The sequence below is a fragment of the Oncorhynchus nerka genome, linkage group LG28, assembly GCF_034236695.1.
Source record: "Oncorhynchus nerka isolate Pitt River linkage group LG28, Oner_Uvic_2.0, whole genome shotgun sequence".
In the NCBI taxonomy this organism is placed as follows: Eukaryota; Metazoa; Chordata; class Actinopteri; order Salmoniformes; family Salmonidae; genus Oncorhynchus; species Oncorhynchus nerka.
The window spans coordinates 60,836,906-60,863,170 of NC_088423.1; the positions used below are offsets into that span (position 1 = coordinate 60,836,906).

At 45.0% G+C, this 26,265-nt stretch overlaps 1 protein-coding gene and 1 pseudogene across 2 annotated transcripts in view; both read left to right on the forward strand.

Moving 5' to 3' along the window:
• LOC115113464 (tetraspanin-4-like) overlaps window positions 1–26,265 on the forward strand; it is an 89,099-nt gene that overhangs the window by 20,785 nt on the left and 42,049 nt on the right. The gene's annotated exons all lie outside the window — the stretch shown is intronic.
• On the forward strand, window positions 14,277–18,243 carry LOC135565589 (general transcription factor II-I repeat domain-containing protein 2-like; annotated as a pseudogene).

A 26,265-nucleotide genomic window follows, 5' to 3' on the forward strand; every position in this document is an offset into this window, starting at 1 on the left:
ATTCATCCATGAAGAGCACACTTCTTCAGTGTGCCTGTGGCCATCGAAGGTGAGCATTTGGCCACTGAAGTCGGTTCATGACGCCAAACTGCAGTCAGGTCAAGACCCTGGTGAGGACGACGAGCACGCAGATGAGATTTCACATTTTTTGCAGAAATTCTTCAGTTGTGCAAACACAGTTTCATCAGCTGTCCGGGTGGCTGGTCGTATAGACGATCCCACAGGTGAAGAAGCCGGATGTAGAGGTCCTGGGCTGGCGTGGTTACATGTGGTCTACGGTTGTGAGGCTGGTTGGACGTACTGCCAAATTTTCAAAAATGCCATTGGTAGAGAAATTAACATTAAATTCTCTGGCAACAGCTCTGGTGGACATTCCTGCAGTCAGCATGCCCATTTTATGCTCCCTCAATTTGAGACATTTGTGGCATTGTGTTGTGACAAATCTGCACATTTTCAAAATTACTTTTATTATTCCTAGCACAAGGTGCCCCTGTGTAATGATCATGCTGTTTAATCAGCTTCTTGATATACCACACCTGTCAGGTGGATGGATTATCTTGGCAACGGAGAAATGGTCACTAACAGGGATGTTAAAACATGTGTGTACAACATTTAAGAGAAATAAGCTTATTGTGCATATTGACAATTTCTGGGATCTTTTATTTCAGCTCATGTAAAGTGTTGGTTCCATGTTTCACGTTGCGTTTTATATTTTTGTTCAGTATAGATCTGAATCAGGTGGGATATGTATATGCCGTACGGTACAACTCGCTAACAGAAACTAGTCCTTCGGATTGATTGCCTTAGTTTGTCAGGCAACATTATGTCAAACCTCATGTTTCCTCCTGTTGACTTAGAACAGTGTGGTCCTGAACCTGGGTCCCAAAAGGATGCACATTTGTCCCCCCCCCCCTAGCATTACACACCTGATCCCACTCATCAACTCCTCATCAAACCACTGATTGTACTGCACCATATGAATCTCTGGATGTCCAAATGAACAAGCCATGGAGTGAAAGTTAATTTGAAGAGAAATTAGACACCTGTTCCAACACACTCGTTCATCTTTGGACACGTTTGGACACGTTTGTTTTACGTTGACATTTCTCACCCTATGTTGCTTTCCATTACCGCCGGTAGAGAAATTGTGTCTCGAACTCTTGCTTTTAATTTTTTTTTTTTTAGATCAATTGTTTTATTATATGTTCAAGCAATAGGCAGAATAAACATAATTGGACAAATATCAATTGGCTTGTCAGCGAACGTCCAACACGAGCTCACATCATAATCCATAATGCGGTATATTCATAGTACATGCACAGACCTACCACTCTTGGTGAGCAAGGGGGTTTACTCCACCCAAAATCTGTCCACGTTAAGCAAATCATTAATTATTAAGCAAATGAGGAGCTTTTCTATGGGAGGCAATGAGAGTGTGTTGAATTTAGTCATGATAAAAATGAATTGCTGTTTTGATACACAAGGCGTATTTGATATAATAAAAATGTATTCATTAAGTTGTTAGGGATGTACTGCGTATACAAAACATTTGGAACACCTTCCTAATATTGAGTTGCACCCCCTCTTTGCCCTCAGAACAGCCTCAATTTGTCAGGGCATGGACCCTACAAGGTGTCGAAAGCATTTCACAGGGATGCTGGCCCATGTTGACTCCAATGCTTCCCACAGTTGTCAAGTTGGCTGGATGTCCTTTGGGTGGTGGACCATTCTTGATACACACGGGAAACTGTTGAGTGTGAAAAACCCAGCAGCGTTCCAGTTAACCCTCTGAATGGAACACACACAATCCATGTCTCAAGGCTTAGAAATCCTTCTTTAACGAGTCTCCTCCCCCTTTATCTACAATGATTTGAAGTTGATTTATCTAGTGACATCAATAAGGGATCATAGCTTTCACCTGGTCAGTCTATGTCACGGAAAGAGCGGGTGTTCTTAATGTTTTGTATACTCAGTGTAACATCCCGGCCACTTTGAGAAAAAAACATTTTATATCGGAGTTGTGGGACTGGTTTCAATGTTTCACATAGAAAGGTAAATGGATAGAGTGGATGCACATCTCCATTCTACACAACAGAGAATCATGGCTGGTCTAGACAATACATCTCTATCTGATCTTTCTATAACCTTCCACTCTGCTGAATAAGTACTATGGTTTGATTTGCTAATGTTAATCACACATTTACAGCCTGAGAAAGGTTCTTTGTCACCGGCGGTTTCTGAACAAACCTTCACCGTTGTCAAGAAAATACGTCAACCACAATTGAATTATGCGAACAACATTCACCTCATGATTACATCCATCCAGCACCTGCCACGGTTGAGCTAGTCTCGTATCGCTCCAGAATCACAGTGCTTTGGAGTCATAATGGAGTGAATAGGCAAAAAGACTACTCCCGAAAGTGATTGAACTGGGATGCAGTGCCTAACTTTGTACTTTTTAAGGCCCTATGGAGAGAACATTTTTTTATATAATGATTGCCCAGCAAGAATGATTACCCCCCCCCCATTTCTTGAAGGAACTTAGTCCGGCTTTCAACTTACTCTTGAAAGTTGTAGTAGTAGAAATTGGGCAGTGCATCATCAGTTTTCCTCGTCACGTCAGTCTCCTTAGAGAGCAATTTTTTTGCCCATAGATTTTGTTGTAATGTTTGAGTCACTCAATTATCACATCAATAAACATTAGACATGGCAAAATGTATAGAATTGCAAGACAATTAGCTTTTAAACTGCAACATTTTCTCTGCAACCCCATGACAAAATGTGTATAATTGCAGGAAACCTACACAAAGTGTATCTCCGCCAACAAGAGGAGTGTGAACAGTTTGTGTCATGAACAGTGCTTGTGCCCATATAAATAGTTGTGGCGTGCAGGGTGGTGCGGGATGTTCCCCAATGCTAGAAAGGGGGCCTGAGTGGAAAAAGTTTCCAAACTTAATGGGTAGTCGTTTAGAATGCACTGTGGTTTGTAGATCGTCTAGTCTGCCAAGTGTCTTGCTCAGGCATACCCTCTCGAACACGTTTGATTACCTTACTGGGTTTAACAGATGCCAACCAGGTGATGACATATGTTGTGCATGAGGCAAAGACTGCTAGTGGTTTGGTTGTAGGATAGAGCATATATTTGAACAGCTTAGAGTTGTCAGAGCGTAGTGAAGAATCAGGCTTCTAATCAAGCAGGGAGTAGGATCGTCTGCTGAGCTTTGGAACATACTGTACAGTACCAGTCAATAGTTAAAGGGGTCTTCTTTATTTTTACTATTTTCTACATTGTAGAATACTAATGAAGACATCAAAACTATGAAACATGTAGTAACCAAAAAAGTGTTAAACAAATCAAAATATACTTTAGATTCTTCAAAGTAGCCATATTTTGCCTTGATGACAGCTTTGCACACTCGTGGCATTATCTTAACCAGCTTCACTTGGAATGCTTTTCCAACAGTCTTGAAGGAGTTCCCACATATGCTGAGCACTTGTTGCCTGCTTTTCCTTCACTCTGTGGTCCAACTCATTCCAAACCATCTCAATTTGGTTGAGTTCGGGTGATTGTGGAGGCCAGGTCATCTGATGCAGCTCTCCATCACTCTCCTTCTTGGTCAAATAGCCCTTACATAGCCTGGAGGTGTGTTTTGAGTCATTGTCCTGTTGAAAAACAAATGATGGCCCCACTAAGCGCAAACCAGATAGGATGGCGTATCGCTGCAGAATGCTGTGGTAGCCATGCTGGTTAAGTGTGCTTTGGATTCTAAGTGTCACCAGCAAAGCACCATCACACCTCCTCCTCCATGCTTCACGGTGGGAACCACACATGCCGAGATCATCCGTTTACCTACTCTACGTCTCATAGAGACACAGCAGTTGGAACCAAAAATCTCAAATTTGGACTCATCAGTCCAAAGAACAGATTTCCACCAGTCTGTGTTTCTTGGCCCAAGCAAGTCTTTTCTTATTATTGGTGTCCTTTAGTAGTGTTTTCTTTGCAGAAATTTGACCATGAAGGCCTGATTCACGCAGTCTCCTCTGAACAGTTGATATTGAGATGTGTCTGTTACTTGAACTCTGTGAAGCATTTATTTGGGCTGCAATTTCAAAGGCTGGAAAATCTAATGAATTTATCCTCTGGAGCAGCGGTAACTCTGGGTCTTCCTTTCCTGTGGCACTCCTCATGAGAGCCAGTTTCATTATAGCGGTTGATGGTTTTTGCGACTGCACTTGAAGAAACTTTCAAAGTTCTTGAAATGTTCTGGATTGACTGACCTTCATGGCTTCAAGTAACAATGGACTGTTATTTATCTTTTCTTATTTGAGCTGTACTTGCCATAATATGGATTTATTCCTATTTGGTAAAAGACATCCCATCCCTACTTTGTCACAACACAACTGATTGGCTCCAATGCATTAAGAAGGAAAGAAATTCTACAAATTAACTTTTAACCATGGACACCTGTTAAAACCTCTTAGGGCTGCAATCCCGTTAACCGGATTGATATGACAACAGCCAGTGAAAGTGCAGAGCACCAAATTCAAACAGAAATCTCATAATTAAAATTCCTCAAACCTACATGTATCTTATACCATTTTAAAGGAAATATTGTTGTTAATCCCACCAAAAAGTGTCCGATTTCAAATAGGCTTTACAGCGAAAGCACCACAAACGATTATGTTAGGTCACCGCCAAATCACAGAAAAATTCAGCGATTTTTCCAGCCGAAGAGAGGAGTCACAAAAAGCACAAATAGAAATAAAATGAATCGCTAACCTTTGATGGTCCCACTTCACAGCAGAATCCTCAAACAAGTTTCTAAAGACGGTTGACATCTAGTGGAATCCTTAGGAAGTGCAACATAACCAATATCCCACTGTGTATTCAGTAGGGGCTGGGTTGAAAATCGAACAACCTCAGATTTCCCACTTCCTGTTTAGATTTCTTCTCAGGTTTTTGCCTACCATATGAGTTCTGTTATACTCACAGACATCATTCAAACAGTTTTAGAAACTTCGAGTGTTTTCTATCCAATACCAATAATAATATGCATATATTAGCAACTGGGACTGAGGAGCAGGCAGTTTACTCTGGGCACCTTTTCATCCAAGCTACTCAATACTGCCACTGTAGCCATAAGAAGTTAATTGAAATGCATTCCAGGTGACTACCTCATGAAGCTGGTTGAGAGAATGCCAAGAGTGTGCAAAAGGCAAAGGGTGGATACTTAATATTGTTACGTTCGCCGATGGAAGGATCGGACCAAGGTGCAGCGTGTGTAGGCGTACATTTTAATTTATTAAATGAACACCGAAAAAACAAAAACATACGAAACGTAACGTCGAGTAGGGCTCAACAGCACAGTACCAAAAACAAGATCCCACAAACTACAGGTGGAAAAGGCTGCCTAAAGTATGATCCCCAATCAGAGACAAGACTCCCTAAATTGTATCAGCATATCGATTGCGCAACCAGGGCTGGTAAAACCTTGGATCATTGCTATTCTAACTTCCGTGACGCATATAAGGCCCTCCCCCGCCATCCTTTCGGAAAAGCTGACCACGACTCCATTTTTGTTGCTCCCTGCCTACAGACAGAAGCTAAAACAAGAAGCTCCCGCGCTCAGGTCTGTTCAACGCTGGTCCGACCAATCTGATTCCACGTTCCAGGACTGCTTCCATCACGTGGACTGGGATATGTTCCGCACTGCATCCAACAACAACATTGACGAATACGCTGATTCGGTGAGCGAGTGCATTGAAGATGTCGTTCCCATAGCAAAGATTAAAACATTAAACCAGAAACCGTGGATTGATGGCAGCGTGAAACTGAAAGGGCGAACCACTGCTTTTAACCAGGGCAAGGTGACCGGAAACATGACCGAATACAAACAGTGTAGCTATTCCCTCTGCAAGGCAATCAAACAAGCTAAGCGTCAGTATAGAGACAAAGTAGAGTCGCAATTCAACGGCTCAGACACGAGGTATGTGGCAGGGTCTACAGTCAATCACGGATTACAAAAAGAAAACCAGCCCCGTCACGGACCAGGATGTCTTGCTCGCAGGCAGACTAAATAACTTTTTTGCCTGCTTTGAGGACAATACAGTGCCACTGAAACAGCCCGCAACCAAAACTTTTAAACGTGTTAACCCTCGCAAGGCTGCAGGCCCAGACGGCATCCCCAGCCGTGTCCTCAGAGCATGCGCAGACCAGCTGGCTGGTGTGTTTACGGACATATTCAACCATCCTTATCCCAGTCTGCTGTTCCCACATGCTTCAAGAGGGCCACCATTGTCCCTGTTCCCAAGAAAGCTAAGGTAACTGAGCTAAACGACTACCACGTAGATCCCTCACTTCCGTCACCATGAAGTGCTTTGAGAGACTAGTCAAGGACCATATCACCTCCACCCTACCTGACACCCTAGACCCACTCCAATTTGCTTACCGCCCAAAGAGGTCCACAGACGATGCAATCTCAACCACACTGCACACTGCCCTAACCCATCTGGACAAGAGGAATACCTATGTGAGAATGCTGTTCATCGACTACAGCTCAGCATTTAACACCATAGTACCCTCCAAACTCGTCATCAAGCTCGAGACCCTGGGTCTCGACCCCGCCCTGTGCAACTGGGTACTGGAATTCCAGACGGGCCGCCCCCCAGGTGGTGAGGGTAGGTAACAACATCTCCACCCCGCTGATCCTCAACACTGGGGCCCCACAAGGGTGCGTTCTGAGCCCTCTCCTGTACTCCCTGTTCACCCACGACTGCGTGGCCATGCATGCCACCAACTCAATCATCAAGTTTGCGGACGACACTACAATGGTAGACTTGATTACCAACAACGACGAGACGGCCTACAGGGAGGAGGTGAGGGCCCTCGGAGTGTGGTGTCAGGAAAATAACCTCACACTCAACGTCAACAAAACTAAGGAGATGATTGTGGACTTCAGGAAACAGCAGAGGGAGCACCCCCCTATCCACATTGATGGGACAGTAATGGAGAGGGTATTAAGTTCCTCGGCGTACACATCACAGACAAACTGAATTGGTCCACCCACACAGACAACATCGTGAAGAAGGCGCAGCAGTGCCTCTTCAACCTCAGGAGGCTGTAGAAATTTGGCTTGTCACCAAAAGCACTCACAAACTTCTACAGATGCACAATCGAGAGCATCCTGTCGGGCTGTATCACCGCCTGGTACGGCAACTGCTCCGCCCACAACCGTAAGGCTCTCTAGAGGGTAGTGAGGTCTGCGCAACTCATCACCGGGGGAAAACTACCTGCCCTCCAGGACACCTACACCACCCGATGTCACAGGAAGGCCATAAAGATCATCAAGGACAACAAGCACCCGAGCCACTGCCTGTTCACCCCCCTATCATCCAGAAGGCGAGATCAGTACATGTGCATCAAAGCAGGGACCGAGAGACTGAAAAACAGCTTCTATCTCAAGGCCATCATCCATAAACAGCCACCACTAACATTGAGTGCCTGCTGCCAACACACTGACTCAACTCCAGCCACTTTAATAATGGGAATTGATGGAAATTGATGTAAAATATATCACTAGCCACTTTAAACAATGCTACTTAATATAATGTTTACATACCCTACATTACTCATCTCATATGTATATACTGTACTCGATACCATCTACTGCATTTTGCCTATGCTGTTCTGTACCATCACTCAGTCATATATCTTTATGTACATATTCTTTATCCCTTTGCACTTGTGTGTATAAGGTAGTAGTTTTGGAATTGTTAGGTTAGATTACTCGTTGGTTATTACCGCATTGTCGGAACTAGAAGCACAAGCATTTCGCTACACTCGCATTAACATCTGCTAACCATGTGTATGTGACAAATACATTTGATTTGATTTGATACAACGATAGACAGCTGCCTCTGATTGGGAACCATACCCGGCCAACAAAGAAATAGATAACATGGATTGCCCACCCTAGTGACAAATATATTTAGATTTGTTTAACACTTTTTTTGGGTTACTACATGATTCCATATGTGTTATTTCATAGTTTTGAAGTCTTCACTATTATTCTACAATGTAGAAAATAGTTACAATTATGAAAAACTCTTGAATGAGTAGGTGTGTCCAGACTTTGACTGGTACTGTAGATATTTGTGTATCATGCTTGCCTTTTCCCCTCTTGCTTTATTTTGTCTCTCTCTTTCTCAAAACTCACGTGCACACAAACACACTGGCAGAAGACATGGACCCTAATCCCCTGCCAGGCTATAAAAATAGTGTTTATTAACACAGATAAAAATTCATCTTCTTATCGACAAAGGAAATTGAGAGAGAGAGAGTGTTTCCGGAAATAAATAAAAGGGGCAGGGAGAGGGGAAAACAGAAAGAGAGAGGAAAGCTGGAGTGGAGGGAGAGGGGAAGCAAGTAGGCATTAAAGTTTTATCCCAAGCAGGGGGAAAATGATAAAGAAAGAGCAGGGGATCAGGGATGTAGTTGGGAAGTGGCTCAGCGTGGAGTGGGCTCTCAGCTCTGCGATTCTCCTGCCCTCGAGAGAGACAAAGCCTGGTTTTCGTCCCTAATGCCCTTGTTCAGTAATTGAGCCAGCCTGGTTCTGCAGAGCAGAAGTCCACAGAAAGCTGCCTTACTGCCTGAGCAGTAAACACTGAGACGGACAGCCCAGCCCGTGCGAGAAAGGTGCCTCATATTAGAAAGACAAACACTAAGCACACAGTGGCATAAATGAATTAGGACGACCCAAGCTATATAACGATAATGCATTAGGTTCAGCAGGGAGTCCTAATGGCATCGATATAGAAAGAGCAAATCTGTAAACACTGTGGGGCCCGTGAGCGGAATACCGGGCCGACTGCCTCGGGAAGAAGGCAAAGAAGAGGGTGGAGACGAGGGACGAGAGAAGGATGTAGGGATGCATATCGGTAGGTCGAGGGAACAGGTGGAGTAACAGCAGGAGGTGTAGGGGGAGGGGAACATTATGGAAAGGGTCAGGCCAACTGATTCATAAACCACCTTGATGATCATGTAAGGACCGGAATGAGCTTGTTAATGGAAAATGAGCTCCATGCTGTAATAAATGGAAGCAGACTCAATATGGAAACAGATTTCTGTAGCAGTTCGCACCATTCCATCCTAATAGCCGAAGGCCTGTGTTATTCACAATTAGTTGATGCGTCTATTGATCAGTATATCTAGTAGCGCAGGTATGAAATAATACACAAGTATTTTGGTCTGATTTATTATTTATTAAAACCCATGATATATTGATACAATTATACACTTAATATGACCTTGCTGGCTGCCACATAGGGAAGGTTTCTAATATTTAATGGTCCCCTCCTAAGTTACGCACGGTATCTTTTTTGCTCATTGGGAAGCCTCCCTTTCCTCCCGATCTGTCTGTTTCTGCTTACATGGATGGGGCTCTGTCTGGCCTTACAGTAATGTGCTTCAATGCCGGAGATAAAGAAACGCGCTTTTCAAGGAGACTGGTCGATTTGAATCATGACACATTCTTTTGAGATCCTATGATTTTCAGGATGCTTTAGTCACATTACTCAAAATACACCTCCTTTGTGGTTATCACAATGAAACGGTCAAGTGTCGCCTCTATTCCAAAATCAATATTTTGATGGAGGAACATAAGAGGAGAATACAACTGAGTCTGCGAGATAATTACAGGGGTCAGCCACAATGCAGCAGCATTGGAGCGATGGACGGTGGACGTTTACACCTCGGCCAAATACATTTAAACTCAGTTTTTCACAATTCCTGACATTTAATCGTAGTAAAAAATTCCCCGTCTTAGGTCCGTTAGGATCACCACTTTATTTTAAGAATGTGAAATGCCAAGAATAATAGTGGAGAGAGTGATGTATTTCAGCTTTTATTTATTTCATCACATTGCCAGTGGGTCAGAAGTTTCATCGTTTTCTTGAATTGTCCAAGTTGTTTAAAGGCACAGTCAACTTAGTGTGTGTAAACGTCTGACCCACTGGAATTGTGATACAGTGATTTATAAGTGAAATAATCTGTCTGTAAACAGTTGTTGGAAAAGTGACTTGTGTCATGCACAAAGTAGATGTCCTAACCGACTTGCCAAAACTATAGTTTGTTAACAAGAAATTTGTGGAGTGGTTGAAAAATGAGTTTCAACCTAAGTGCATGTAAACATCCGACTTCAACTGTACATGTCCATTGGGGTGGAGGCAGAGTAAAGACAGTTGACGGGGTGGGGTGGAATGACCATAGGGGGAGCAACAGCATGACCACTGAGTGAAATGAAACAAACAAAAAAATATATATATGCATATTAACAACTGCAACAGTGACGAATGTCATTGGAAATGTGTGGAGTGGTTGAAAAAACAAGTTTTAATGACTCCAAACTAAGTGTATGTAAACTTCCGACTTCAACTGCAGGTGTTAGCCTAAGTCATTTAGGTGTTGAGTGCCTAATGGCAGTAGACGGTAGGCTTTCTAAGATTCAGATTCTGATATTTGTAGTCTTTTGCTATTTCCCAACCCCAGTCCGGGCTAGAAAGACACCCATGTGTTGGTTTGCAATCACAGGGTCAGCAACAGTGCAGTGCCACATAAGCAATTTAGGTGTTAAGTGCCTTGCCTAAGGGCAACAGATGTACTGTACATGGTAACAGCAACCATCAGCTTGCCACTTCATGTCTCATTCCCACTGTTGCCAGGCCTGACATTCAACTGGCAACTCTCCGACTCTGGTTCATATGTCTAACCTCTAGCCTAGGCCTTGTTTTTGTGTGTTTTTAAATAGAGAATGAATACAGGATAATTCTATCTTGAAAGGCCACACCATCTACCAATGTAGAGTAGTCACTAGTTGCTTCCTTTTCTCTCTTCAAAATATTTGCTAGCGAGTCGCTGGCATACACTAGCAGAGAGGATACTGCCAAGTATATTCCCTCAGCCTTGACTGCCAGTCAAATGACGTGTACTCGAAGCATGCGTGGACCAACTGTCAAGTGTCTTCACTGACATTTTCAACCTCTCCCTGACCGAGTCTGTAATACCTACATGTTTCAAGCAGACCACCATAGTCCCTGTGCCCAAGGAAGCGAAGGTAACCTGCCTAAATGATTACCGCCCCGTGGCACTCACGTCGGTAGCCATGAAGTGCTTTGAAAGGCTGGTCATGGCTCACATCTCCACTCCCTGGACCCTTTTGATCACTCGACTAAGGATGCCTCTCCTTAATGTCAATATGTCTTGTCCATTGCTGTTCTGGTTAGTGTTTATTGGCTTATTTCACTGTAGAGCCTCTAGTCCTGCTCACTATACCTTATCCAACTTATTAGTTCCACCACCCACACATGCAATGACATCTCCTGGTTTCAATGATGTTTCTAGAGACAATATCTCTCTCTTCATCACTCAATACCTAGGTTTACCTCCACTGTACTCACATCCTACCATACCTTTGTCTGTACATTATACCTTGATGCTATTTTATCGCCCCCAGAAACCTCCTTTTACTCTCTGTTCCAGACGTTCTAGACGACCAATTCTTATTGCTTTTAGCCGTACCCTTATTCTTCTCCTCCTATGTTCCTCTGGCGATGTAGAGGTGAATCCAGGCCCTGCAGTGCCTAGCTCCACTCCTATTCCCCAGGCGCTCTCTTTTGATGACTTCTGTAACCGTAATAGCCTTGGTTTCATGCATGTTAACATTAGAAGCCTCCTCCCTAAGTTTGTTCTTTTCACTGCTTTAGCACACTCTGCCAACCCGGATGTTCTAGCTGTGTCTGAATCCTGGCTTAGGAAGACCACCAAAAATTCAGAAATTTTAATTCCAAACTACAACATTTTCAGACAAGATAGAACTGCCAAAGGGGCGGTGTTGCAATCTACTGCAAAGATAGCCTGCAGAGTTCTGTCCTACTATCCAGGTCTGTACCCAAACAATTTGAACTTCTACTTTTAAAAATCCACCTCTCTAAAAACAAGTCTCTCACCGTTGCCGCCTGCTATAGACCACCCTCTGCTCCCAGCTGTGCTCTGGACACCATATGTGAACTGATTGCCCCCATCTATCTTCAGAGCTCGTGCTGCTAGGCGACCTAAACTGGAACATGCTTAACACCCCAGCCATCCTACAATCTAAACTTGATGCCCTCAATCTCACACAAATTATCAATGAACCTACCAGGTACCCCCAAAGCCTTAAACACGGGCACCCTCATAGATATCATCCTAACCAACTTCCCCTCTAAATACACCTCTGCTGTCTTCAACCAAGATCTCAGCGATCACTGCCTCATTGCCTGCATCCGTAATGGGTCAGCGGTCAAACGACCTCCACTCATCACTGTAAAACGCTCCCTGAAACACTTCAGCGAGCAGGCCTTTCTAATCGACCTGGCCGGGTGTCCTGGAAGGATATTGATCTCATCCCGTCAGTAGAGGATGCCTGGATATTTTTAAAAATGCCTTCCTAACAATCTTAAATAAACATGCCCCATTCAAGAAAATTAGAACCAGGAACAGATATAGCCCTTGGTTCTCCCCAGACCTGACTGCCCTTAACCAACACAAAAACATCCTATGGCGTTCTGCATTAGCATCGAACAGCCCCGTGATATGCAGCTGTTCAGGGAAGCTAGAAACCGTTATACACAGGCAGTTAGAAAAGCCAAGGCTAGCTTTTTCAAGCAGAAATTTGCTTCCTGCAACACTAACTCTAAAAAGTTCTGGGACACTGTAAAGTCCATGGAGAATAAGAACACCTCCTCCCAGCTGCCCACTGCACTGAAGATAGGAAACACTGTCACCACTGATAAATCCACCATAATTGAGAATTTCAATAAGCATTTTTCACGGCTGGCCATGCTTTCCACCTGGCAACTCCTACCCCGGTCAACAGTACTGCACCCCCAACAGCAACTCGCCCAAGCCTTCCCCATTTCTCCTTCTCCCAAATCCATTCAGCTGAAGTTCTGAAAGAGCTGAAAAATCTGGACCCCTACAAATCAGCCGGGCTAGACAATCTGGACCCTTTCTTTCTAAAATTATCTGCCGAAATTGTTGCCACCCCTATTACTAGCCTGTTCAACCTCTCTTTCGTGTCATCTGAGATTCCCAAAGATTGGAAAGCAGCTGCGGTCATCCCCTCTTCAAAGGGGGGACACTCTTGACCCAAACTGCTACAGACCTATATCTATCCTACCATGCCTTTCTAAGGTCTTCGAAAGCCAAGTCAACAAACAGATTACCGACCATTTCGAATCTCACCATACCTTCTCTGCTATGCAATCTGGTTTCAGAGCTGATCATGGGTGCACCTCAGCCACGCTCAAGGTCCTAAACGATATCTTAACCGCCATCGATAAGAAACATTACTGTGCAGCCGTATTCATTGATCTGGCCAAGGCTTTCGACTCTGTCAACCACCACATCCTCATCGGCAGACTCGACAGCCTTGGTTTCTCAAATGATTGCCTCGCCTGGTTCACCAACTACTTCTCTGATAGAGTTCAGTGTGTCAAATCGGAGGGTCTGCTGTCCGGACCTCTGGCAGTCTCTATGGGGTGCCACAGGGTTCAATTCTTGGACCGACTCTCTTCTCTGTATACATCAATGAGGTCGCTCTTGCTGCTGGTGAGTCTCTGATCCACCTCTACGCAGACGACACCATTCTGTATACTTCCGGCCCTTCTTTGGACACTGTGTTAACAACCCTCCAGGCAAGCTTCAATGCCATACAACTCTCCTTCCGTGGCCTCCAATTGCTCTTAAATACAAGTAAAACTAAATGCATGCTCTTCAACCGATCGCTACCTGCACCTACCCGCCTGTCCAACATCACTACTCTGGACGGCTCTGACTTAGAATACGTGGACAACTACAAATACTTAGGTGTCTGGTTAGACTGTAAACTCTCCTTCCAGACCCATATCAAACATCTCCAATCCAAAGTTAAATCTAGAATTGGCTTCCTATTTCGCAACAAAGCATCCTTCACTCATGCTGCCAAACATACCCTTGTAAAATTGACCATCCTACCAATCCTCGACTTTGGCGATGTCATTTACAAAATAGCCTCCAATACCCTACTCAACAAATTGGATGCAGTCTATCACAGTGCAATCCGTTTTGTCACCAAAGCCCCATATACTACCCACCATTGCGACCTGTACGCTCTCGTTGGCTGGCCCTCGCTTCATACTCGTCGCCAAACCCACTGGCTCCATGTCATCTACAAGACCCTGCTAGGTAAAGTCCCCCTTATCTCAGCTCGCTGGTCACCATAGCATCTCCCACCTGTAGCACACGCTCCAGCAGGTATATCTCTCTAGTCACCCCCAAAACCAATTCTTTCTTTGGCCGCCTCTCCTTCCAGTTCTCTGCTGCCAATGACTGGAACGAACTACAAAAATCTCTTAAATTGGAAACACTTATCTCCCTCACTAGCTTTAAGCACCAACTGTCAGAGCATCTTACAGATTACTGCACCTGTACATAGCCCACCTATAATTTAGCCCAAACAACTACCACTTTCCCAACTGTATTTAATTTATTTATTTATTTTGCTCCTTTGCACCCCATTATTTTTATTTCTACTTTGCACATTCTTCCATTGCAAAACTACCATTCCAGTGTTTTACTTGCTATATTGTATTTACTTTGCCACCATGGCCTTTTTTGCCTTTACCTCCCTTCTCACCTAATTTGCTCACATTGTATATAGACTTGTTTTTTTTTACTGTATTATTGACTGTATGTTTGTTTTACTCCATGTGTAACTCTGTGTCGTTGTATGTGTCGAACTGCTTTGCTTTATCTTGGCCAGGTCGCAATTGTAAATGAGAACTTGTTCTCAACTTGCTTACCTGGTTAAATAAAGGTGAAATATATATATATTTTTTAAAACATCAACAGCATCCGGACACCCTAGACCACATATGTCAGAGTCAAGGCCCGCGGGCCACATCCGGCCCGCAAGAAGGTTTTTTACGGCCCCTGGGATGATCTTGATTTATTATTAGAACCGGCCCGCAGCAAGCCGGCAGCCCGCAGATCTTTTACACGCACCAATACTACATTTCCCACAATGCAAAGGTGACGCACCGAGCAGTAGGCTGCTTCATTTCAATATTTATTGGCACAGCAGTCGTCAGCATCACAGTAAAATTAACTTTCAGATACCCATCAAAAATGGCAAAACGGAAGGTGGATACTGAGAACCGGGGGTTTCAAACAAGGTGGGAGTCGGAGTATATGTTCACGAAGGTAGCTGGAAAACCTGTGTGTCTTCTGTGTGGAGAAAGTGTGGCGGTACTGAAAGAGTATAATCTGAGACGACATTATGAAACGAAACACGCGGACAAAAACAAGAATATGGACATGGAACAAAGGCTACAAAAGGCAGAGGAATTAAAACGAGGCCTCAAATCTCGACAGGCTCTGTTCAAAAAAGCCAAATCACAAGGCCAGGCTGCTGTCAAGGCCAGTTTTATTTTGGCAGAAGAGATCGCTAAATCAGCCCGGCCATTTACGGAGGGGGATTTCATCAAAAACTGCATGATTAAAGTTTGTGACGAAGTTTGCCCAGAAAAAAGGCAACTCTTTTTAAATGTGAGTCTGAGCAGAAACACCATTGCCGAGAGAGTAGACCAGTTGTCCATCAATCTAAAAGAGCAGCTTGTGAAAAAGGGAAAAGATTTTATTGCATATTCCTTGGCTGTGGATGAGAGCACCGACATTTCTGACATTGCCCAGTTGTCAATTTTCATCCGCGGAGTGGACTCCAACCTAAGCGTGACAGAGGAGTTTTTGGCTTTACGTCCTATGCATGGCACAACTACGGGGCATGATTTGTATGAAGAGGTGTCAAGATGTGTAAATGAGATGGAGCTGCCTTGGGAAAAACTCGTGGGTTTGACAACCGACGGAGCACCTGCGATGTGTGGACACAGGAGCGGACTGGTGGCGAAGATACGGGAAAAGATGCAAGAGGAAAACGCGACAGGTGAGCTGACAGCTTATCATTGTATCATACACCAGGAAGCGTTGTGCGGTAAAGCCTTGAAAATGGAGCATGTAATGAGCATCATCACGCGCACAGTTAACTTTATCAGAGCCAAAGGTTTGAATCACCGCCAGTTCAAGGCATTTCTGACGGAGTTAGAAACGGAGCATGGTGATTTGCCTTATCACACAGAGGTGCGATGGCTAAGCCAGGGAAAGGTGCTTCAAAGATGTTTCGAGCTTCGTGAGGAGATTTGTCTGTTCTTGGACAGCAAAGGGAAAGACACAACACAACTCCGAGACGAAATGTTTCTGTGTGAAATGGCTTTTCTGTGTGACATTACGAGTCATCTGAATGCAATAAACTTGCAGCTGCAGGGTCGGGATCGTGTCATCTCTGATATGTACAGTACAGTGAAGGCATTTAAAACCAAACTGACTCTGTGGGAGACGCAGATGCGGAAAGAAAATTTGAGCCACTTTCCCAGCTGCCAGACCATGAAAGAGAAGCTCTCTACCAGTGCGTTCCCGAGCACACAGTTGGCTGATAAAATAGGTATGCTTGCCGCTGACTTTCGACGCCGATTTGCTGACTTTGAAGCACAAAAAAGCAGGTTGGAACTGCTCGGTAACCCATTTGCTGTTGACGTGGAAAGCTCACCACCAAACCTCCAAATGGAGTTGATTGACCTCCAATGCAATGATGCACTGAGGGCAAAATATGCGGCAGTGGGTGCTGCGGAGTTCGCCCGTTTCCTCCCGGCACAATGCCCCAGCTGCGCATCCAGGCTGCTCAAACGTTGTCTATGTTTGGCAGCACATACCTGTGTGAACAACTGTTTTCTTTGATGAACCTGAACAAAACATCACACAGAAGTCGACTTACTGCTGAACACCTCCACTCAATTCTGAGGATTTCTTCAGCTCAGAGCCTTACCCCGAACATTGATGAACTTGTGGAAAAGATGGGACACCACCAAGTATCACCCTCAACCTCAAACAAGTGAACATTACTGTGCAATCACATATTTAGAGTTTTTACTCAGTTCAAGTTTAAAAGTTAAAATTTAATATTTGTTTTCACTGCATGTTACTTCTCCTTAAACAAAGTGTTGTTTTTGATTAATAGATTTTTGCACTTTATTTTTTTGTATTTCAATCCAATTATATTTTAAAAATATTTCAGTTGAGTGGATGATAGAAAATTGCTATTATTGTTTTTTCTTTGAAGTAAATTTAGCCCACTTTTGCTAAAATAGAAAATATAGTCTACTGATGGTGCCTTGAATACCGGTTTCTTTCATTTAATGTTCATGTTATGGGGATATTTATATAAAGGAAATTTGTCTTTTGTGTCTGTTGAAAATTAAAGATTACTGACAGAGCCATAAGAAAATATTGCTTTATTTATCTGATCATATTGTAATATATTTGTTAGGTTTTCAGTAGGTTCAATTAGGTTCACTAGACTATATGCGTCATTTAAAAATTTTTCAATGAACATTCGAACAGTCCGGCCCTCGTCTTGTAGCTGATTTTTTTATTTGGCCCTCCGTCCATTTGACTTTGACACCCCTGCCCTAGACCCACTCCAATTCGCATTCCGCCCCAACAGATCCACAGATGACACAATCTCAGCCGCACTCCACACTGCCCTTTCTCACCTGGACAAAAGGAACACCTATGTGAGAATGCTGTTCATTGACTACAGCTCAGCGTTCAACACCATAGTGCCCACAAAGCTCATCACTAAGCTAAAGACTGGGACTAAACCCCTCCCACTGCAACTGGCAACTGCTTGGCATCTGACCTTCAGCCGCTACAGAGGGTAATGCGAATGGCCCAGTACATCACGGGGGCCAAGCTTCCTGCCATCCAGGACCTATATAATAGGTGGTGTCAGAGGAAAGCCCATAAAATAGTCAGACTCCAGTCACCCAAGTCATAGGCTGTTCTCTCGGCTACCGCACGGCAAGCCGTACTGGAGCGCCAATTCTAGGACCAAAAGTCTCCTCAACAGATTCTACCCCCAAACCATAAGACTGCTGAGCAATTCATAAAAATCGCCACCGGACAATTTACATTGACCCCCTCCCTTTGTAAACTGCTGCTACTCGCTGTTTGTTTACATTTACATTACATTTAAGTCATTTAGCAGACGCTCTTATCCAGAGCGACTTACAAATTGGTGCGTTCACCTTAAGACATCCAGTGGAACAGCCACTTTACAATAGTGCATCTAAATCTAGTAAGGGGGGGTGAGAAGGATTACTTTATCCTATCCTAGGTATTCCTGAAAGAGGTGGGGTTTCAGGTGTCTCCGGAAGGTGGTGATTGACTCCGCTGTCCTGGCGTCGTGAGGGAGTTGGGGGGCCAGAGCAGCGAACAGTTTTGACTGGGCTGCGCGGGAACTGTACTTCCTCAGTGGTAGGGAGGCGAGCAGGCCAGAGGTGGATGAACGCAGTGCCCTTGTTTGGGTGTAGGGCCTGATCAGAGCCTGGAGGTACTGAGGTGCCGTTCCCCTCACAGCTCCGTAGGCAAGCACCATGGTCTTGTAGCGGATGCGAGCTTCAACTGGAAGCCAGTGGAGAGAGCGGAGGAGCGGGGTGATGTGAGAGAACTTGGGAAGGTTGAACACCAGACGGGCTGCGGCGTTCTGGATGAGTTGTAGGGGTTTAATGGCACAGGCAGGGAGCCCAGCCAACAGCGAGTTGCAGTAATCCAGACGGGAGATGACAAGTGCCTGGATTAGGACCTGCGCCGCTTCCTGTGTGAGGCAGGGTCGTACTCTGCGGATGTTGTAGAGCATGAACCTACAGGAACGGGCCACCGCCTTGATGTTAGTTGAGAACGACAGGGTGTTGTCCAGGATCACGCCAAGGTTCTTAGCGCTCTGGGAGGAGGACACAATGGAGTTGTCAACCGCGATGGCGAGATCATGGAACGGGCAGTCCTTCCCGGGAGGAAGAGCAGCTCCGTCTTGCCGAGGTTCAGCTTGAGGTGGTGATCCGTCATCCACACTGATATGTCTGCCAGACATGCAGAGATGCGATTCGCCACCTGGTCATCAGAAGGGGGAAAGGAGAAGATTAATTGTGTGTCGTCTGCATAGCAATGATAGGAGAGACCATGTGAGGTTATGACAGAGCCAAGTGACTTGGTGTATAGCGAGAATAGGAGAGGGCCTAGAACAGAGCCCTGGGGACGCCAGTGGTGAGAGCGCGTGGTGAGGAGACAGATTCTCGCCACGCCACCTGGTAGGAGCGACCTGTCAGGTAGGACGCAATCCAAGCGTGGGCCGCGCCGGAGATGCCCAACTCGGAGAGGGTGGAGAGGAGGATCTGATGGTTCACAGTATCGAAGGCAGCCGATAGGTCTAGAAGGATGAGAGCAGAGGAGAGAGAGTTAGCTTTAGCAGTGCGGAGTGCCTCCGTGATACAGAGAAGAGCAGTCTCAGTTGAATGACTAGTCTTGAAACCTGACTGATTTGGATCAAGAAGGTCATTCTGAGAGAGATAGCGGGAGAGCTGGCCAAGGACGGCACGTTCAAGAGTTTTGGAGAGAAAAGAAAGAAGGGATACTGGTCTGTAGTTGTTGACATCGGAGGGATCGAGTGTAGGTTTTTTCAGAAGGGGTGCAACTCTCGCTCTCTTGAAGACAGAAGGGACGTAGCCAGCGGTCAGGGATGAGTTGATGAGCGAGGTGAGGTAAGGGAGAAGGTCTCCGGAAATGGTCTGGAGAAGAGAGGAGGGGATAGGGTCAAGCGGGCAGGTTGTTGGGCGGCCGGCCGTCACAAGACGCGAGATTTCATCTGGAGAGAGAGGGGAGAAAGAGGTCAGAGCACAGGGTAGGGCAGTGTGAGCAGAACCAGCGGTGTCGTTTGACTTAGCAAATGAGGATCGGATGTCGTCGACCTTCTTTTCAAAATGGTTGACGAAGTCATCTGCAGAGAGGGATGAGGGGGGGGGGGAGAGGATTCAGGAGGGAGGAGAAGGTGGCAAAGAGCTTCCTAGGGTTAGAGGCAGATGCTTGGAATTTAGAGTGGTAGAAAGTGGCTTTAGCAGCAGAGACAGAAGAGGAAAATGTAGAGAGGAGGGAGTGAAAGGATGCCAGGTCCGCAGGGAGGCGAGTTTTCCTCCATTTCCGCTCGGCTACCTGGAGCCCTGTTCTGTGAGCTCGCAATGAGTCATCGAGCCACGGAGCGGGAGGGGAGGACCGAGCCGGCCTGGAGGATAGGGGACATAGAGAGTCAAAGGATGCAGAAAGGGAGGAGAGGAGGGTTGAGGAGGCAGAATCAGGAGATAGGTTGGAGAAGGTTTAAGCAGAGGGAAGAGATGATAGGATGGAAGAGGAGAGAGTAGTGGGGGAGAGAGAGCGAAGGTTGGGACGGCGCGATACCATCCGAGTAGGGGCAGTGTGGGAAGTGTTGGATGAGAGCGAGAGGGAAAAGGATACAAGGTAGTGGTCGGAGACTTGGAGGGAGTTGCAATGAGGTTAGTGGAAGAACAGCATCTAGTAAAGATGAGGTCGAGCGTATTGCCTGCCTTGTGAGTAGGGGGAAGGTGAGAGGGTGAGGTCAAAAGAGGAGAGGAGTGGAAAGAAGGAGGCAGAGAGGAATGAGTCAAAGGTAGACGTGGGGAGGTTAAAGTCGCCCAGAACTGTGAGAGGTGAGCCGTCCTCAGGAAAGGAGCTTATCAAGGCATCAAGCTCATTGATGAACTCTCCGAGGGAACCTGGAGGGCGATAAATGATAAGGATGTTAAGCTTGAAAGGGCTGGTAACTGTGACAGCATGGAATTCAAAGGAGGCGATAGACAGATGGGTAAGGGGAGAAAGAGAGAATGACCACTTGGGAGAGATGAGGATCCCGGTGCCACCACCCCGCTGACCAGAAGCTCTCGGGGTGTGCGAGAACACGTGGGCGGACGAAAAGAGAGCAGTAGGAGTAGCAGTGTTATCTGTGGTGATCCATGTTTCCGTCAGTGCCAAGAAGTCGAGGGACTGGAGGGAGGCATAGGCTGAGATGAACTCTGCCTTGTTGGCCGCAGATCGGCAGTTCCAGAGGCTACCGGAGACCTGGAACTCCATGTGGGTCGTGCGCGCTGGGACTACCAGATTAGGGTGGCCGCGGCCACGCGGTGTGGAGCGTTTGTATGGTCTGTGCAGAGAGGAGAGAACAGGGATAGACAGACACATAGTTGACAGGCTACAGAAGAGGCTACGCTAATGCAAAGGAGATTGGAATGACAAGTGGACTACACGTCTCGAATGTTCAGAAAGTTAAGCTTACGTAGCAAGAATCTTATTGACTAAAATGATTAAAATGATACAGTACTGCTGAAGTAGGCTAGCTGGCAGTGGCTGCGTTGTTGACTTTGTAGGCTAGCTGGCAGTGGCTGCGTTGTTGGCACTACACTAATCAAGTCGTTCCGTTGAGTGTGATAGTTTCTACAGTGGTGCTATTCGGGGCTAGCTGGCTAGCTAGCAGTGTTGATTACGTTACGTTGCGTTAAAGAACGACAATAGCTGGCTAGCTAACCTAGAAAATCGCTCTAGACTACACAATTATCTTTGATACAAAGACGGCTATGTAGCTAGCTATGTAGCTAGCTACGATCAAACAAATCAAACCGTTGTACTGTAATGAAATTAAATGAAAATGTGATACTACCTGTGGAGCGAATGCGACCGGGTTGTTGAGTGAGGAAGTTCTATTCGGTAGACGTTGGCTAGCTGTTGGCTAGCTAGCAGTGTCTCCTACGTTAAGGACGACAAATAGCTGGCTAGCTAACCTCGGTAAATTAAGATAATCACTCTAAGACTACACACTCTAAACTACACAATTATCTTGGATACGAAGACAGCAAAGACAACTATGTAGCTAGCTAACACTACACTAATCAAGTCGTTCAGTTGAGTGTAATAGTTTTTACAGTGCTGCTATTCGGAAGACGGTGGACGTTTGCTAGCTGGCTAGCTGGCTAGCTGCTGGGCAGATAGCAGTGTAGACTACGTTAGGACGACGAAATACGATAATTACGCAATTATCTTTGATACAAAGACGGCTATGTAGCTAGCTAAGAAGAAATGTTTGTTGCCTATGCATAGTCACTTCACCACCACCTACATGTGCAGATTACCTCAACTAGCCTGTACCCTTGCTCACTGAATCGGTACCGGTGCCCCCTGTATATAGCCTCGCTATTCTTATTGTGTTACTTTTTATTGTAGTCTACATGGTAAATATTTTCTTCTTCTTGAACTGCACTCTTTGATTTAATTTGAAATGAACTGGGCTCTTCTGCGGCTAGCCAGCTAGTTGATGCTGCAGCCGGTGATAGGACTGTTTATTATGTATGGCTTTTCTAAATACTTAGCAAAGTAAGCAGGCCAATGGCGTGCCAACTGATTGTAAGTCAGACTCCAGCAGCGCACGCCCCCTAAGCAGTCTCTACTCACCCACGGGGTAGCCAATGACGCGTCATTGTGACGGCCTTAAGCTGTGACCCGTGACAATGTGGATTGTTTCGTGCTGTTTTAGATCAGCTCATAAATGATGCTAGCTAAGCCAACCACCTGCCATTCCCCTTTAATAATGACTAGGTATTCTATCATGATAGTCCTAGTGTAGCTCTTATGACGGTGGCTATAAGTAAAGTGTTATTTTACCATGGTTCTTTTAAGTGAAGACAGTACTATTGAGACATCAGTCATTACAGTTCCGCCAAGAGCCACGCGCCGCTCGTGTGTATGATCAGGTCGCATCTTCCGATGCACTCGTTTTGTTCCTTAGCAGATACAAAGTTGTTTGACAAAGGGGAATTTTACAACCCCTCCTTTGCCATTTTGCTCCCACCTCATTCCGTTTGACGCTGAACCCTGTTGAAATGTTCGACACTAACTAACCTTCCCACTAGCCTGAAATCCCTTCTATAGTAATCCTCAAATGTGCTCTTCCCATGCCACTCTCTTCAGAGCAGCATTGGCTGGTTGAGATGCCCCTGTTACTTTTATAAGCTATTCACCCAGGGTAGATTTGCCATTTGGAGAGAATAAAAAAAATGTGTGAACGTGGGATGATTAAGGCTGCAGTGGGAAATATGGACTACCATAGGGTGGACGAGAGAAAGGGAGGGAGGGAGGGAGAGAGAGAGAGGGAGGAATGGAGAGAGAGAGAGGGGAACAGGAGGAGGAAGGAAGGACAAGGGAATTGTGTCCAGTCTCACTCAAATTGAGTGTTAACACACACACACACACTCCGAGATTGAACTAGGGAATTCTGCACGCACGGAAACAGACACACACACACACACACAGTGAGGTGTCGTGGTCGGGGGTGTTTGATTGCTAGCTTATGAGTTGGAACACATTTTGATAAATGATTTTCTTAGGCGCAGAGATTTAGTGCCTCCATGGAAGGGGCCCTTGGGGGAGTGCATCCGTTAACTGTAAACGTAGGGAAATTGACCCATTTCAGGATAAGTCACCATTCTAATGAAACTCCAATGTGTGCTCTTCAGATTCGCTGAGTCCATTTTTCCTCCCATCTTAACTCGCTCTCTAGCTTCCTCGAGTTGAGCCTATATTTTTCTTCCCCTGTTCCTTCTGTGTTGCACCTGCTCTCTCTTCATCTTCTTCCTTCCTCCTTCCCTTCCTCTCACAGATTTGTTATGCTGCTACCGCCAGGCTATTGTATAGTTCTCACGGGTCACTGTTTGCTTCTATGTCTCTTTTGCTCTCGCTCGCGCTCTTCTTCCTCCCTCCATTATTAATGTGTTATGCAACTGCCATTCTGCAGTACACTTCTCGTTGCCAGTGGCGTGTATTCATCGATGCCAAGGGAAGCCAGGTTCCCACAAAACATTTACCAAGAAAAAAAACCCCATACAATTACTTGATTTAGTCTTTGTATTTTCATCATTTTCCTTTGAGTTTGGGTCCCTGTGCATCCCCCCCCAAAAAAGTGTCAAGGGAAACCAGTTTGGATTTTGGCTTCACACCAATTACATCACATCAAAAGCAAAAAGTAATTGACAGAAGAAAACTTGAATTGTTGCATATCATTGTGTTGTTGTCCTCCAGTGGCTAGCTAGCTAACTAAAATGGTCCCTTTCCTAAATTAGCCATAGATGGACATAAGAGATTTGGACTTGTGGTTTTACTTAATTCTCCGTACTGGCCAATGATTATAATGGGGATTCTGATCCAACCATTAAGTCATACATTGCTGTGCCCCCCTGGCCTGAGAGGATGGAAGTTCAATATGTTGCTAGATGTAGGCTACCATGGACAACCACATCATATTTAGCTTGCGTTGATTGGACTAAATCGTTTTTTGTATCTTTTAGTGGTCACTGTATTAGACTAAGCAGAGGTGATTTGATGATGTTTCAGTTGAAATAGTGCTGCGATAGTGATTAGTGGAGGCAGCTCCTGTTTTCTTTGCGACTTGCAGTAACTCTCTGTGGTTCAAAATCAGTAGTTGTTTTGTAGTCCAAAAATGTTGGAAACATGAACTTGCTTGACCATTCTGTAGGTCATGCATCTGTTTGTTACGTGCAATATGCTTTGTGGACTTCACCGGAGAGATGTTTCTTTGGGATGAAACAAAGGTGTGGTTGAATTTATTCAGCCACTGTGTCTTCTTTTAATCTTTTAATATAGCCTTAGGTCTTTATACAGTGGTGAAATTAGAATACATGTCTTCCCGGTGCGATTACATATACTGTAGAACCCCTATTCATTCAATAGGATCTCTGTGGGCCTAGTCATAAAGGTTTGTCATTAAAACTTTTAAATATATATTGTGTCATATAAACACAAACAGTCATGATATTTTCATCTGACTGTCAAACAATCACTTCAAAGGGCTCCTTTACTAGGCGGAACGCGCACGTTCATCCACTCGCAACATATTCCCAGTCTCCAAACAGTGATGAATGGATAGAGACATCTGTTACACAAAAACACCACAAAAGTGTCGTCATTAGGCCAGAATGTATGCGTCCACTGCTGTTTGCGCGCGTCTCGGTGTCGGCCACTCATCTCTGCCTTTTCCTGTGTTCTCCACGAACCACATCACATTTTAGAGCGTTGGCCATACCACCCGTTTTGAAGTCCATTCGCTCATTTTTCATGCCTCTGACAATGCAGTGATGATTAAAAAAAAGAGGTGTAAAAGCCTACAGTTTAATTGGCATTTTGTTTTAGTTGTTGTGATAGGCTCGTGTTTTTTCTTTTGCCGGGACGCAGTACTGGACCGCCTTACCTTCACCCCTGCCTACATCACGATGGCAAGGCATATGAACTCGCAGGTAATAGGGCAAACAACACAATTATTGTAATATGGCTTTTTTTCCCTTCCTGGCTTTCCCAATGATTTCCCCACGCCCCGCTACTGCTTCATTGGTCATAGTTGGACAAATATTTGTATAACTAACAGCCTGACATGTCCAATGGGAGCAAATGAATCATAGCGGGCAGAGCAAAGCATGAGGTAGCAAGAGCGCATTGGTATTTGCATGTTTCCGTTAGGGAATGCCTACTCTGTGGAGTTGCGCATCTGCCATAACGACATGTACCCTTGCACTCCTTCTAAACAATGCAATTCTTTGAAACTTTGGCAAAGGGTAAAGTCTACAAAACTTCATCCACTTTGTTTGCAACAGATTCTCGTTTTGGAAACAGAATACTGTATCGAGTTCAAAATGTTTTATCAATGAGGACATTTGCAGGATGTCGGCCAAAAATCCATCTCGCTCCATCATCTCCCACTTCCAGCCACCACGGGTTTCTCTCACCGCCATATTTGGTAGTGAGTGGAAACGGCAACCAGATGATTCACATTTACACATTCGGGGAAATGTCTGACTCATTGTTCTATCTGTGCTGTTACTTCTTTCTTTCTTCCTTCCCCTGCTGTTTGATGTCATACACTCATTGTTGGCTCAACCCTGAGAAAATCTCATCCCCCGTCATGTCACTAATGTGTGTCATCCATGATGCCTTTATCTCTCAAGCACACAGAGAGTACAGGACGTCTGAGTCCAGGCTATATGGAACCCTTATCAAAGAGGATGAAAGAAATCTGGAAAGAAAAGAGTGTCACATTTGTGTGCGAAATTTGATTGGCAAGTACAGTAAATAGCTTCTGATGTTACTTTTCTTTCGGGTTTTCTTCAGTGTTGCTGGTGGGGGGGGGGTGTTTTTGTATGATTTTTTTTTAAAGGTTGTGTGGTAGACTTTTTGTA